The sequence below is a fragment of the Oncorhynchus masou genome, chromosome 24 (genome assembly GCF_036934945.1).
Source record: "Oncorhynchus masou masou isolate Uvic2021 chromosome 24, UVic_Omas_1.1, whole genome shotgun sequence".
NCBI lineage: Eukaryota > Metazoa > Chordata > Actinopteri > Salmoniformes > Salmonidae > Oncorhynchus > Oncorhynchus masou.
This window is the reverse complement of record NC_088235.1, coordinates 10,130,424-10,143,961: the sequence shown is the minus strand read 5'-3', so window position 1 is coordinate 10,143,961 and position 13,538 is coordinate 10,130,424.

Sequence of the window (13,538 nt, the reverse complement as noted above, 5' to 3'; positions counted from 1 at the left end):
AATGACTGGTTGGTTACTTTGACTAGGATAATGACTTGTTGGTTAATGTGACTAGGATAATGACTGGTTGGTTACTGTGACTAGAATAATGACTGGTTGGTTATTGTGACTCGGATAATGACTGGTTGGTTAATGTGACTAGGATAATGACTGGTTGGTTAATGTGACTAGGATAATGACTGGTTGGTTAACGTGACTAGGATAATGACTGGTTGGTTAATGGGGCGACAGGGTAGCCTAGTGGTTAGAACGCTGGACTAGTGACCGGAAGGTTGCAAGTTCAAATCCCCAAACTGACAAGGTTCAAATCTGTCATTCTGACCCTGAACAGAACCCACTGTTCCTAGGCTGTCATTGAAAATAAGAATTTGTTCTTAACTGACTTGCCTAGTTAAATAAAGGAAAAGAAAATGTGACTAGGATAATGGCTGGTTGATTAATGTGACTAGGATAATGACTGGTTGGTTACTGTGACTAGGATAATGACTGGTTGGTTACTGTGACAAGGATACTGACTGGTTGGTTAATGTGACTAGGATAATGACTGGTTGGTTACTGTGACTAGGATAATGACTAGTTGGTTACTGTGACTAGGATAATGACTGGTTGGTTAATGTGACTAGGATACTGACTGGTTGGTTACTGTGACAAGGATACTGACTGGTTGGTTAATGTGACTAGGATAATGACTGGTTGGTTAATGTGACTAGGATAATGACTGGTTGGTTACAGTGACTAGGATAATGACTGGTTGGTTACTGTGACTAGGATCATGGTTGGTTAATGTGACTAGGATAATGACTAGTTGGTTAATGTGACTAGGATAATGACTGGTTGGTTACTGTGACTAGAATAATGACTGGTTGGTTTCTGCGACTAGGATAATGACTGGTTGGTTACTGTGACTAGGATAATGACTGGTTGGTTTCTGTGACTAGGATAATGACTGGTTGGTTACAGTGACTATGATAATGACTGGTTGGTTACTGTGACTAGGATAATGACTGGTTGGTTACTGTGACGAGGATAATACCTGGTTGGTTACAGTGACTATGATAATGACTGGTTGGTTTCTGTGACTAGGATAATGACTGGTTGGTTACTGTGACTAGGATAATGACTGGTTGGTTACTGTGACTATGATAATGACTGGTTGGTTACTGTGACTAGGATAATGACTAGTTGCTACACAAGGAAGGAAAGTTGTGGCTGTTTTGCGTGACGTATTTTTTTTTGTCTCTACCTTCTTGAACCTTTGTGCTGTTGTCTGGGCCCAATAATGTTTGTACCATGTTTTGTGCTGCTACCATGTTGTGATGCTGCCATGTCGTGGTGCTTCCATGTTGTGTTGCTACCATGTTGTTGTGCTACCATGCTGTGTTGTCATGTGTAGCTGCCATTCTACGTTGTTGTCTTAGGCCTCTTTTATGTAGTGTTGTGTTGTCTTAGGTCTCTCTTTATGTAGTGTTGTGTTGTCTTAGGTCTCTCTTTATGTAGTGTTGTGTTGTCTCAGGCCTCTCTTTATGTAGTGTTGTGTTGTCTTAGGTCTCTCTTTATGTAGTGTTGTGTTGTCTTAGGTCTCTCTTTATGTAGTGTTGTCTCAGGCCTCTTTTATGTAGTGTTGTGTTGTCTTGGGCCTCTCTTTTATGTAGTGTTGTGTTGTCTTAGGTCTCTCTTTATGTAGTGTTGTGTTGTCTTAGGTCTCTCTTTATGTAGTGTTGTCTCAGGCCTCTCTTTATGTAGTGTTGTGTTGTCTTGGGCCTCTCTTTATGTAGTGTTGTGTTGTCTTAGGTCTCTCTTTATGTTGTGTTGTCTTTGGCCTCTCTTTATGTAGTGTTGTGCTGTCTAGGCCTCTCTTTATGTAGTGTTGTCTTGGGCCTCTCTTTATGTAGTGTTTTGTTGTCTTAGGTCTCTCTTTATGTCGTGTTGTGTTGTCTTGGGCCTCTTTTATGTAGTGTTGTGTTGTCTCAGGCCTCTCTTTATGTAGTGTTGTGTTGTCTTAGGTCTCTCTTTATATAGTGTTGTGTTGTCTTGGGCCTCTTTTATGTAGTGTTGTGTTGTCTCAGGTCTCTCTTTATGTAGTGTTGTGTTGTCTAGGCCTCTCTTTATGTAGTGTTGTGTTGTCTTAGGTCTCTCTTTATGTAGTGTTGTGTTGTCTCAGGTCTCTTTTATGTAGTGTTGTGTTGTCTTGGGCCTCTATTTATGTAGTGTTGTGTGGTCTCAGGCCTCTCTTTATGTCGTGTTGTGTTGTCTAGGCCTCTCTTTATGTAGTGTTGTGTTGTCTCAGGTCTCTCTTTATGTAGTGTTGTGTTGTCTAGGCCTCTCTTTATGTAGTGTTGTGTTGTCTTAGGTCTCTCTTTATGTAGTGTTGTGTTGTCTCAGGTCTCTCTTTATGTAGTGTTGTGTTGTCTTGGGCCTCTATTTATGTAGTGTTGTGTTGTCTCAGGCCTCTCTTTATGTCGTGTTGTGTTGTCTAGGCCTCTCTTTATGTAGTGTTGTGTTGTCTTAGGTCTCTCTTTATGTCGTGTTGTGTTGTCGCAGGCCTCTCTTTATGTAGTGTTGTGTTGTCTTGGGCCTCTCTTTATGTAGTGTTGTGTTGTCTTAGGTCTCTCTTTATGTAGTGTTGTCTCAGGCCTCTCTTTATGTAGTGTTGTGTTGTCTTGGGCCTCTCTTTATGTAGTGTTGTGTTGTCTTAGGTCTCTCTTTATGTTGTGTTGTGTTTGGCCTCTCTTTATGTAGTGTTGTGCTGTCTAGGCCTCTCTTTATGTAGTGTTGTCTTGGGCCTCTCTTTATGTAGTGTTGTGTTGTCTCAGGCCTCTCTTTATGTAGTGTTGTGTTGTCTTAGGTCTCTCTTTATGTAGTGTTGTGTTGTCTTGGGCCTCTCTTTATGTCGTGTTGTGTTGTCTCAGGTCTCTCTTTATGTAGTGTTGTGTTGTCTAGGCCTCTCTTTATGTAGTGTTGTGTTGTCTTAGGCCTCTCTTTATGTAGTGTTGTGTTGTCTTAGGTCTCTCTTTATGTAGTGTTGTGTTGTCTCAGGTCTCTCTTTATGTAGTGTTGTGTTGTCTTGGGCCTCTATTTATGTAGTGTTGTGTTGTCTCAGGCCTCTCTTTATGTCGTGTTGTGTTGTCTAGGCCTCTTTTATGTAGTGTTGTGTTGTCTAGGCCTCTCTTTATGTAGTGTTGTGTTGTCTTAGGTCTCTCTTTATGTAGTGTTGTGTTGTCTTAGGCCTCTCTTTATGTAGTGTTGTGTTGTCTCAGGTCTCTCTTTATGTAGTGTTGTGTTGTCTTGGGCCTCTATTTATGTAGTGTTGTGTTGTCTCAGGCCTCTTTTTATGTCGTGTTGTGTTGTCTAGGCCTCTCTTTATGTAGTGTTGTGTTGTCTAGGCCTCTCTTTATGTAGTGTTGTGTTGTCTTAGGTCTCTCTTTATGTAGTGTTGTGTTGTCTTAGGTCTCTCTTTATGTCGTGTTGTGTTGTCTAGGCCTCTCTTTATGTAGTGTTGTGTTGTCTAGGCCTCTCTTTATGTAGTGTTGTGTTGTCTCAGGCCTCTCTTTATGTAGTGTTGTGTTGTCTAGGCCTCTCTTTATGTCGTGTTGTGTTGTCTTAGGTTTCTCTTTATGTAGTGTTGTGTTGTCTCAGGCCTCTCTTTATGTAGTGTTGTGTTGTCTAGGCCTCTCTTTATGTCGTGTTGTGTTGTCTTAGGTTTCTCTTTATGTAGTGTTGTGTTGTCTCAGGCCTCTCTTTATGTAGTGTTGTGTTGTCTAGGCCTCTCTTTATGTCGTGTTGTGTTGTCTTAGGTTTCTCTTTATGTAGTGTTGTGTTGTCTCAGGCCTCTCTTTATGTAGTTTTGTGTTGTCTAGGCCTCTCTTTATGTCGTGTTGTGTTGTCTTAGGTTTCTCTTTATGTCGTGTTGTGTTGTCTCAGGCCTCTCTTTATGTAGTGTTGTGTTGTCTCAGGCCTCTCTTTATGTAGTGTTGTGTTGTCTTGGGCCTCTCTTTATGTAGTGTTGTGTTGTCTTAGGTCTCTTTATGTCATGTTGTGTTGTCTTAGGTCTCTCTTTATGTCGTATTGTGTTGTCTTATGTCTCTCTTTATGTCGTGTTGTGTTGTCTTAGGTCTCTCTTTATGTAGTGTTGTGTTGTCTTAGGCCTCTCTTTATGTAGTGTTGTCTCAGGTCTCTCTTTATGTAGTGTTGTGTTGTCTCAGGCCTCTCTTTATGTAGTGTTGTGTTGTCTTAGGTCTCTCTTTATGTCGTGTTGTGTTGTCTCGGGCCTCTCTCTATGTAGTGTTGTGTTGTCTTGGGCCTCTCTTTATGTAGTGTTGTGTTGTCTTAGGTCTCTCTTTATGTAGTGTTGTGTTGTCTTAGGTCTCTCTTTATGCAGTGTTGTGTTGTCTTAGGTCTCTCTTTATGTCGTGTTGTGTTGTCTTAGGTCTCTCTTTATGTAGTGTTGTGTTGTCTAGGCCTCTCTTTAAGTAGTGTTGTGTTGTCTTAGGTCTCTCTTTATGTTGTGTTGTCTCAGGTCTCTCTTTATGTAGTGTTGTGTTGTCTTAGGTTTCTCTTTATGTAGTGTTGTGGTGTCTCTCTTTATGTCGTGTTGTGTTGTCTGTCGTCATGTTGTGTAAAAGGCCTTTTGCCTTTTGGCCGTCATGGTAAATAAGAATTGTATTCTTAACTGACATGCCTAGTTCAATAACATTTAAATTCAATTCAATTAAAAAAGAGAAAGAAAAACAATAGGACAGGGGAACACATACAAGGAAGTCTTTATCCTATAATTACCATGTCAATGGTGGTATATTGGCTGCGGGCTACTTTGAAGCAAGGCAAGACATACTCCCTCATAATATGAAGTAATATGCCCAGGTCCAGATGCTAATGAAGACCTTACCATCATCTGATCGATGGAAAAGCTTTCCCAGAAAAAACACCTACATTAAATGTTTAAACTACCTTACGAAGTAGCCTCCTGCCTACCTGGCAGAATGATTTCATGATTATTTGCATCAATTCCAAGTGGTTATTTATTTTTGTCAAACTCCATCTCACGTGCAACAGAAACAGAAGCTAACTAAACAACAGTGCTAGGTGCCTGCACACTTCAATTAAAGGGTAACTACTGTCGTGTCTTTGGCTACGCCGGATTAAGTGATACGACATGCTATGCTATAAAATAATTTCCCCGTAATTAATATCACCTGATTGAGCTAATAATGTAAATGTAATTAACTAGAGAGTCGGGGCACCACAAAATAATATTTATAGAGCTGTTATCTTCCGAATAAACTCTTAAAGACCTGGTAATATTTTACATCAATAGTAGTCAATATTAATCGTCATCCTAATTCAGTCTCATCTGCACGAACCCTGGCTCACAAGTTGAATCAGCAATACAAAATTGGGTTTAATTATTAATTTACTAAATACCTAACTAATCACACAGAATTACACATACACATAATTAAATCATAACCTGATTACAAATGACGTCATAATGGAAAACGTCCCTAGCGGGCGGAACAGATATGACAGCTGGTTACACAAAGGAAAAGGGCTGGGTTTAGTGAAAGAGCAGGAGACTGAGGAACAAAGGGAAGAAGCTGTGCTACCGTAAATACAGTATCTGATGCATTCTAAATTACCGCCCATTTGGAAAAGGAAAATGCAATAAATATTTACTCTGAGCTGCGCTTCAGTAGGTTGGTGGTAGATGGAAGGCCGTGTTGCCCAACCGAGTCCTTTGAAGAATGTCTCTGATTGTCAATTGGATACGTTGTATTAACGTTGTTGTGTGAGTTAGCAGCGGCTGTTGCTAACTTAATGGCTAGGAGGTATCACTTCTGTAGTGAATAAGAGTTCAAAGTTGACACCATTCGCAACCAAAGCTCACGCTGACGTTGGCTTCATTCTGAAGTTATCATCTGAACCATTCTGTCATCGGACCGTCGTCCTCACGTCCTCGGAACAGGAGGTTACATTATCTTCAAGGCTTTATATAGTAAAGGAGAGGAAGGCGTGTTTGAAAAGTTCTATAGCCCATGTCCCTTCACAGGGGCGGGCCACTGATTGAGCAGCAATATCTTATGACAACCCAAATCTCACATTTTAGAAGCTAAAATCACATTTCATCCCATCACAAATCATTTCCTATTCAAACATTTACATTGAACAACAATTCCATGTGAATCCGATAACTCTGATGTGTAGACTTTCCACTGTAGAGTTTATGTCATCTTATCATTGATTAGAATGTCTCAGATGACAACCGAACTGACATCATATTCATTAAGTACCACCGCATATGTTCCATTGGTCGGATTACCAGAATATAGTTCATCTCCCCCCACCTTCTGATGTTCCCAGAATCTCTATGTTAACCAAGGGTTTTGCAAATGTAACCTCAGTAGGGTAGAGAGAGGAAAAAGGGGGAATGAGGTATTTATGACTGTCATAAACCTACCCCCAGGCCAACGTCATGACACTACACTAAAATAAAAAATGTAATTTTCTAGATTTTTTCCCAGACCTCAAAAGTGGTCTCCTGATGTAGTTTTAAAGCATTTATTATGGACTTTGAACATCCAATGTTGTTTGTTTTTATGTTGTTTTTTTTAAACTGTGAATTTGTGACTCAGTGGACAGCCTCAGTTATTTGTTTCAATAGCAGCCCTACTATAATCCTGCTGCTACAGTACAGCTGGTGTTGGCCTGACTGGGAAAGACCAACGTGGGAGTCATCATTTTAAATCATTCAGAGTGTATGCCACTGTTTCTTATAGACGTTTTCACACAGGGCACATTTCCTACGCCAGTTGGGCTGTTTTGGGACATTTTGTATCTAAATTAGAGCATTCCCATTTCTCCAGGCCACACCAGTGCATCCTACAGGTTATTGACTTTGTTTGGGACTATTCACCGATAGATCCATATTTTTTGCATGCATACCACATCTCTGTCTCTTCCTGTCCAGGCCGCCTTTCCAACAGAACATCATGACAGCTTCAAATAATTAGCCTAGAGTGATGCTGTCCTGCGCATCACCAAGGAACTTGAAAGAACCTCCATGAATCATGTATAGGTTCATTTAAAAGTGCTTTGTAGACAAATACACTTGCAAAGTCAGCTTTGTAAAGGGTTGCAAGTACTTTCCCTCTGCCTGAAGCTCAGTGGAAATGTGTTTAGGTAAGTTTCAGGACATCCCTTCCTATGTAGTACATGGTGTTACTATTCAGAGTACAGCTGGGGACACATCGTTCTGTTACTATTCAGAGTACAGCTAGGGACACATCATTATGTTACTATTCAGAGAACAGCTAGGGACACATCGTTCTGTTACTATTCAGAGAACAGCTAGGGACACATCGTTCTGTTACTATTCAGAGTACAGCTAGGGAAACATCGTTCTGTTACTATTCAGAGAACAGCTAGGGACACATCGTTCTGTTACTATTCAGAGAACAGCTAGGGACACATCGTTCTGTTACTATTCAGAGAACAGCTAGGGACACATCGTTCTGTTACTATTCAGAGAACAGCTAGGGACACATCGTTCTGTTACTATTCAGAGTACAGCTAGGGACACATCGTTCTGTTACTATTCAGAGAACAGCTAGGGACACATCGTTCTGTTACTATTCAGAGAACAGCTAGGGACACATCGTTCTGTTACTATTCAGAGTACAGCTAGGGACACATCATTATGTTACTATTCAGAGTACAGCTAGGGACACATCATTATGTTACTATTCAGAGTACAGCTAGGGACACATCGTTCTGTTACTATTCAGAGTACAGCTAGGGACACATCGTTCTGTTACTATTCAGAGTACAGCTAGGGACACATCATTCTGTTACTATTCAGAGTATAACTAGGGAATACTGTTTCCTTCCCATTGTTGGGTTCTTCTGGCAATCTGTGTCAGAAAAAAGACAATGTAGGTTAAATGGTGAAAGATGTTTTAGAGATTGAGGTCAGTGGAGCAGCGAATAAATGGTGGCTCTCGGGGACATGATCCTTTAAGAACGGGACAGAATTATGACGGGTGGTCAAATGGCTTTTCCTTGTTCTCCAATGTGTACTTTCACTTCAAAACACAAACACTCTATTCTTTCAAAAGACATCCCCAAAAAGCCCTTTGCTCACTCCTCTGTAGCTCTCGCAGCTCACACCGAACCCACCTGCTCCAAGACCAAGATGTAGCGATCTGAGATTAATATCATCGATAAATGACGGATGGACGGATTGTTAAATACATGTTGGGTTGAGATGCACAGTTGGAAGATGGTTGCCAAGGGAACCGGGGGGGGAGAGATGGCGGGAGAACACAAGAAAGGAGAAAACCTTTTGTACAGAAGAACAATGTCAGTAAATATCATTGAGACTGATATAAACCCTTTGTACAGAAGAACAATGTCAGTAAATATCATTGAGACTGATAAACCCTTTGTACAGAAGAACAATGTCAGTACATATCATTGAGACTGGTAAACCTTTTGTACAGAAGAACAATGTCAGTAAATATCATTGAGACTGGTAAACCCTTTGTACAGAAGAACAATGTCAGTAAATATCATTGAGACTGGTAAACCCTTTGTACAGAAGAACAATGTCAGTAAATATCATTGAGACTGGTAAACTCTTTGTACAGAAGAACAATATCAGTAAATATCATTGAGACTGGTAAACCCTTTGTACAGACGAACAATGCCATTAAATATCATTGAGACTGGTAAACCCTTTGTACAGAAGAACAATGTCAGTAAATATCATTGAGACTGATAAACCCTTTGTACAGATGAACAATGTCAGTAAATATCATTGAGACTGGTAAACCCTTTGTACAGACGAACAATGTCAGTAAATATCATTGAGACTGGTAAACCCTTTGTACAGAAGAACAATGTCAGTAAATATCATTGAGACTGGTAAACCCTTTGTACAGAAGAACAATATCAGTAAATATCATTGAGACTGATAAACCCTTTGTACAGACGAACAATGTCAGTAAATATCATTGAGACTGGTAAACCCTTTGTACAGAAGAACAATATTATTAAATATCATTGAGACTGGTAAACCCTTTGTACAGAAGAACAATGTCAGTAAATATCATTGAGACTGGTAAACCCTTTGTACAGATGAACAATATCAGTAAATATCATTGAGACTGATAAACTCTTTGTACAGACGAACAATGTCAGTAAATATCATTGTGACTGATAAACCTTTTGTACAGACAAACAATGTCAGTACATATCATTGAGACTGGTAAACCCTTTGTACAGACAAACAATGTCAGTACATATCATTGAGACTGGTAAACCCTTTGTACAGACAAACAATGTCAGTAAATATCATTGAGACTGATAAACCTTTTGTACAGATCATTGAGAGCAAATGTGGACACACTACATACCTGTATTAATACAATTTTGAACAACCTATATTTCTGATTTGTGTTTGTAATACTTCATAGTGGCCCACTGTACGTATCTAGAATCTAAATACATATCATTCTAAAGGCTCAATACATCTACATAAGTATCCACAGGAACAGGAAGTGATGCAAATCAGTCCAATGAGTGTGTACAGAGACAGTGTGTTGACCATTCCCAGGCCTACTAACTAACTCTACTTCAATATATACAATTAAAATACGACTGACACGCCTAGTCCTGCTACTACTGGTAAACAATAACAATAACGATAACGATAATAATAACGATAATGATAATGATAATAATAACGATAACGATAATAATAACGATAACGATAATGATAATAATGACGATAACGATAACAATAACAATAATGATAATAATAACGATAATGATAATAATAACAACAGTGATAATAAGAATAATAATTATAATAATTATAAATTATAATAATTATAATAATAACGATAACGATAATCATTAGAATAATGATAATAATAACAATAATAATGATAACGATAATGATAATGATCATAATAATAATGATAATGATAATAATGATCATAATAATAATGATAAACAATAAATGATTAATTCCATGCGGTTGTTTGCAGATGAGGGTTAGATAGGTAAATGAAGTCCTCCCAGCAGTATCAATAACACAGTCTCCTGGTAGTGTTGAGAAGGGCCGATGAAGGAGAGAGATGTTTTTTTTAAAATAATTGCTTTGTTCCCTGCGGCAGCCGCAGAAACCCTGAGGGTCAAGAGCTGGAGTGGTGAGGCTGCTGGGGTCCTGTTCCCAAGGCTCTGTGTAGCGCTGTGCCTGAGCGTCCGCGCAGAGACCAGCAGACACAGATTAATTGTCTAAGGTTTCTGTTGTTCTTTTTTTAATTTGCAGGAAAGAAATCACTGCATAACCTAATTAAACACGGACTTATTTCAAATATCTGTCCAGTTGCAGCATTTGCACCTTGTCGCCGTGGCGTAATTGCCTCATATGCAGTCGTGGCAGGGAGAGGCCGCTGGAATCTTAGGAGGGTGGAGGTTGGTTGGCTGGATGCAGGGTGACTGACCCATATTTCATCCAGTGATCCCGAAAGGAGCCCATCTCTCTGAACTCCCTAAACTCGTCGCTAGAGTACCACCACTACAACACTCCAATTAAATATTAGAGTCAAGATATGAAGCGTTGTGATGCCCAGGTTGGAACATGATACCTACTAAATAACAGATTCAAGTGGAGAGCTGTGGTGGGGGGGGGGGGGTGATCAGACTGAACACTGGGACGGTGTTGTCTCCGGTTAATGAGGATGGTACTGTAAGATGGAATAGTCTTCGGTGGGTTTTCTAATTACATACAGTACATCTTATTCTACAGAACAATCAATATGTTTCCTGGTCAGTACATTACAGAATACAAACATCTACATCTTATTCTAAAGAACAAACAATATGTCTCCTAGGTCAGTACATTACAGATTGCGGAGGGACTTGTATTGTGAAGCTGCACGATGATGCGCTTCCAGAAAGCATCACTTAAACTCTAAATCCACATATCTCAGTCTAACATTTATCATCCCTGTTCCACAACATAAGACATGCACATTTCTGACAACATCATCTCCCATATAAAAAAATATATATATTCTCTATATATGACCATCCGTTCACATTATCCTGTCCATTATTCTCAGGGACAATTCTCTCGTCTAAGCCCCCTCTCAGCCTCGGCAGCGTGTGCGTCTAGAGGCCTTTTCCTCCAGCTGGTCTCTGCAGACAGTCCCAAGGGACCTTCGTGGTCTCTGTACCATATTCTATTGATCCGTGAAACTGATGAAAGAGGGGGAAAGCCATGGTTACCTTGAGGGGCGTGTCTAGGCAGCAAGGCAAGGCGGCACTGTGGGACACGCCCCTTTGAATGAAATGAACATGACTTACTAGACTTATTCTTTTGTAGCTCTAAGTGGAGCAGAGGCCCTCAACAGTGTATCTGGGTAGACCTTAATGGAGCAGAGGCCTTCAACAGTGTATCTGGGTAGACCTTAGTGGAGCAGAGGCCCTCAACAGTGTATCTGGGTAGACCTTAGAGGAGCAGAGGCCCTCAACAGTGTATCTGGGTAGACCTTAATGGAGCAGAGGCCCTCAACAGTGTATCTGGGTAGACCTTAATGGAGCAGAGCCCTCAACAGTGTATCTGGGTAGACCTTAGTGGAGCAGAGGCCCTCAACAGTGTATCTGGGTAGACCTTAGTGGGGCAGAGGCCCTCAACAGTGTATCTGGGTAGACCTTAGTGGGGCAGAGGGCTTCAACAGTGTATCTGGGTAGACCTTAGTGGGGCAGAGGGCTTCAACAGTGTATCTGGGTAGACCTTAATGGAGCAGAGGCCTTCAACAGTGTATCTGGGTAGACCTTAGTGGAGCAGAGGCCCTCAACAGTGTATCTGGGTAGACCTTAGAGGAGCAGAGGCCCTCAACAGTGTATCTGGGTAGACCTTAATGGAGCAGAGGCCCTCAACAGTGTATCTGGGTAGACCTTAATGGAGCAGAGCCCCTCAACAGTGTATCTGGGTAGACCTTAGTGGAGCAGAGGCCCTCAACAGTGTATCTGGGTAGACCTTAGTGGGGCAGAGGCCCTCAACAGTGTATCTGGGTAGACCTTAGTGGGGCAGAGGGCTTCAACAGTGTATCTGGGTAGACCTTAGTGGGGCAGAGGGCTTCAACAGTGTATCTGGGTAGACCTTAATGGAGCAGAGGCCTTCAACAGTGTATCTGGGTAGACCTTAGTGGAGCAGAGGGCTTCAAAAGTGTATCTGGGTAGACTTTAGTGGGGCAGAGACCCTCAACAGTGTATCTGGGTAGACCTTAGTGGGGCAGAGGGCTTCAACAGTGTATCTGGGTAGACCTTAGTGGGGCAGAGGCCCTCAACAGTGTATCTGGGTAGACCTTAGTGGAGCTGAGGCCCTCAACAGTGTATCTGGGTAGACCTTAATGGAGCAGAGGCCTTCAACAGTGTATCTGGGTAGACCTTAATGGAGCAGAGCACCTCAACAGTGTATCTGGGTAGACCTTAGTGGGGCAGAGGGCTTCAACAGTGTATCTGGGTAGACCTTAGTGGAGCAGAGGCCCTCAACAGTGTATCTGGGTAGACCTTAATGGAGCAGAGGCCCTCAACAGTGTATCTGGGTAGACCTTATTGGGGCAGAGGGCTTCAACAGTGTATCTGGGTAGACCTTAGTGTAGCAGAGGCCCTCAACAGTGTATCTGGGTAGACCTTAGTGGGGCAGAGGCCCTCAACAGTGTATCTGGGTAGACCTTAATGGGGCAGAGGGCTTCAACAGTGTATCTGGGTAGACCTTAATGGAGCAGAGGCCTTCAACAGTGTATCTGGGTAGACCTTAGTGGGGCAGAGGCCCTCAACAGTTTATCTGGGTAGACCTTAGAGGAGCAGAGGCCCTCAACAGTGTATCTGGGTAGACCTTAATGGAGCAGAGGCCCTCAACAGTGTATCTGGGTAGACCTTAATGGAGCAGAGCCCCTCAACATTGTATCTGGGTAGACCTTAGTGGAGCAGAGGCCCTCAACAGTGTATCTGGGTAGACCTTAGTGGGGCAGAGGCCCTGAACAGTGTATCTGGGTAGACCTTAGTGGAGCAGAGGCCCTCAACAGTGTATCTGGGTAGACCTTAGTGGAGCAGAGGGCTTCAACAGTGTATCTGGGTAGACCTTAGTGTGGCAGAGGCCCTCAACAGTGTATCTGGGTAGACCTTAGTGGAGCAGAGGCCCTCAACAGTGTATCTTGGTAGACCTTAATGGGGCAGAGGCCCTCAACAGTGTATCTGGGTAGACCTTAGTGGAGCAGAGGCCCTCAACAGTGTATCTGTGTAGACCTTAGTGGAGCAGAGGCCCTCAACAGTGTATCTGGGTAGACCTTAATGGGGCAGAGGCCCTCAAAAGTGTATCTGGGTAGACCTTAATGGGGCAGAGGCCCTCAACAGTGTATCTGGGTAGACCTTAGTGGAGCAGAGGGCTTCAACAGTGTATCTGGGTAGACCTTAGTGGGGCAGAGGCCCTCAACAGTGTATCTGGGTAGACCTTAGTGGGTCAGAGG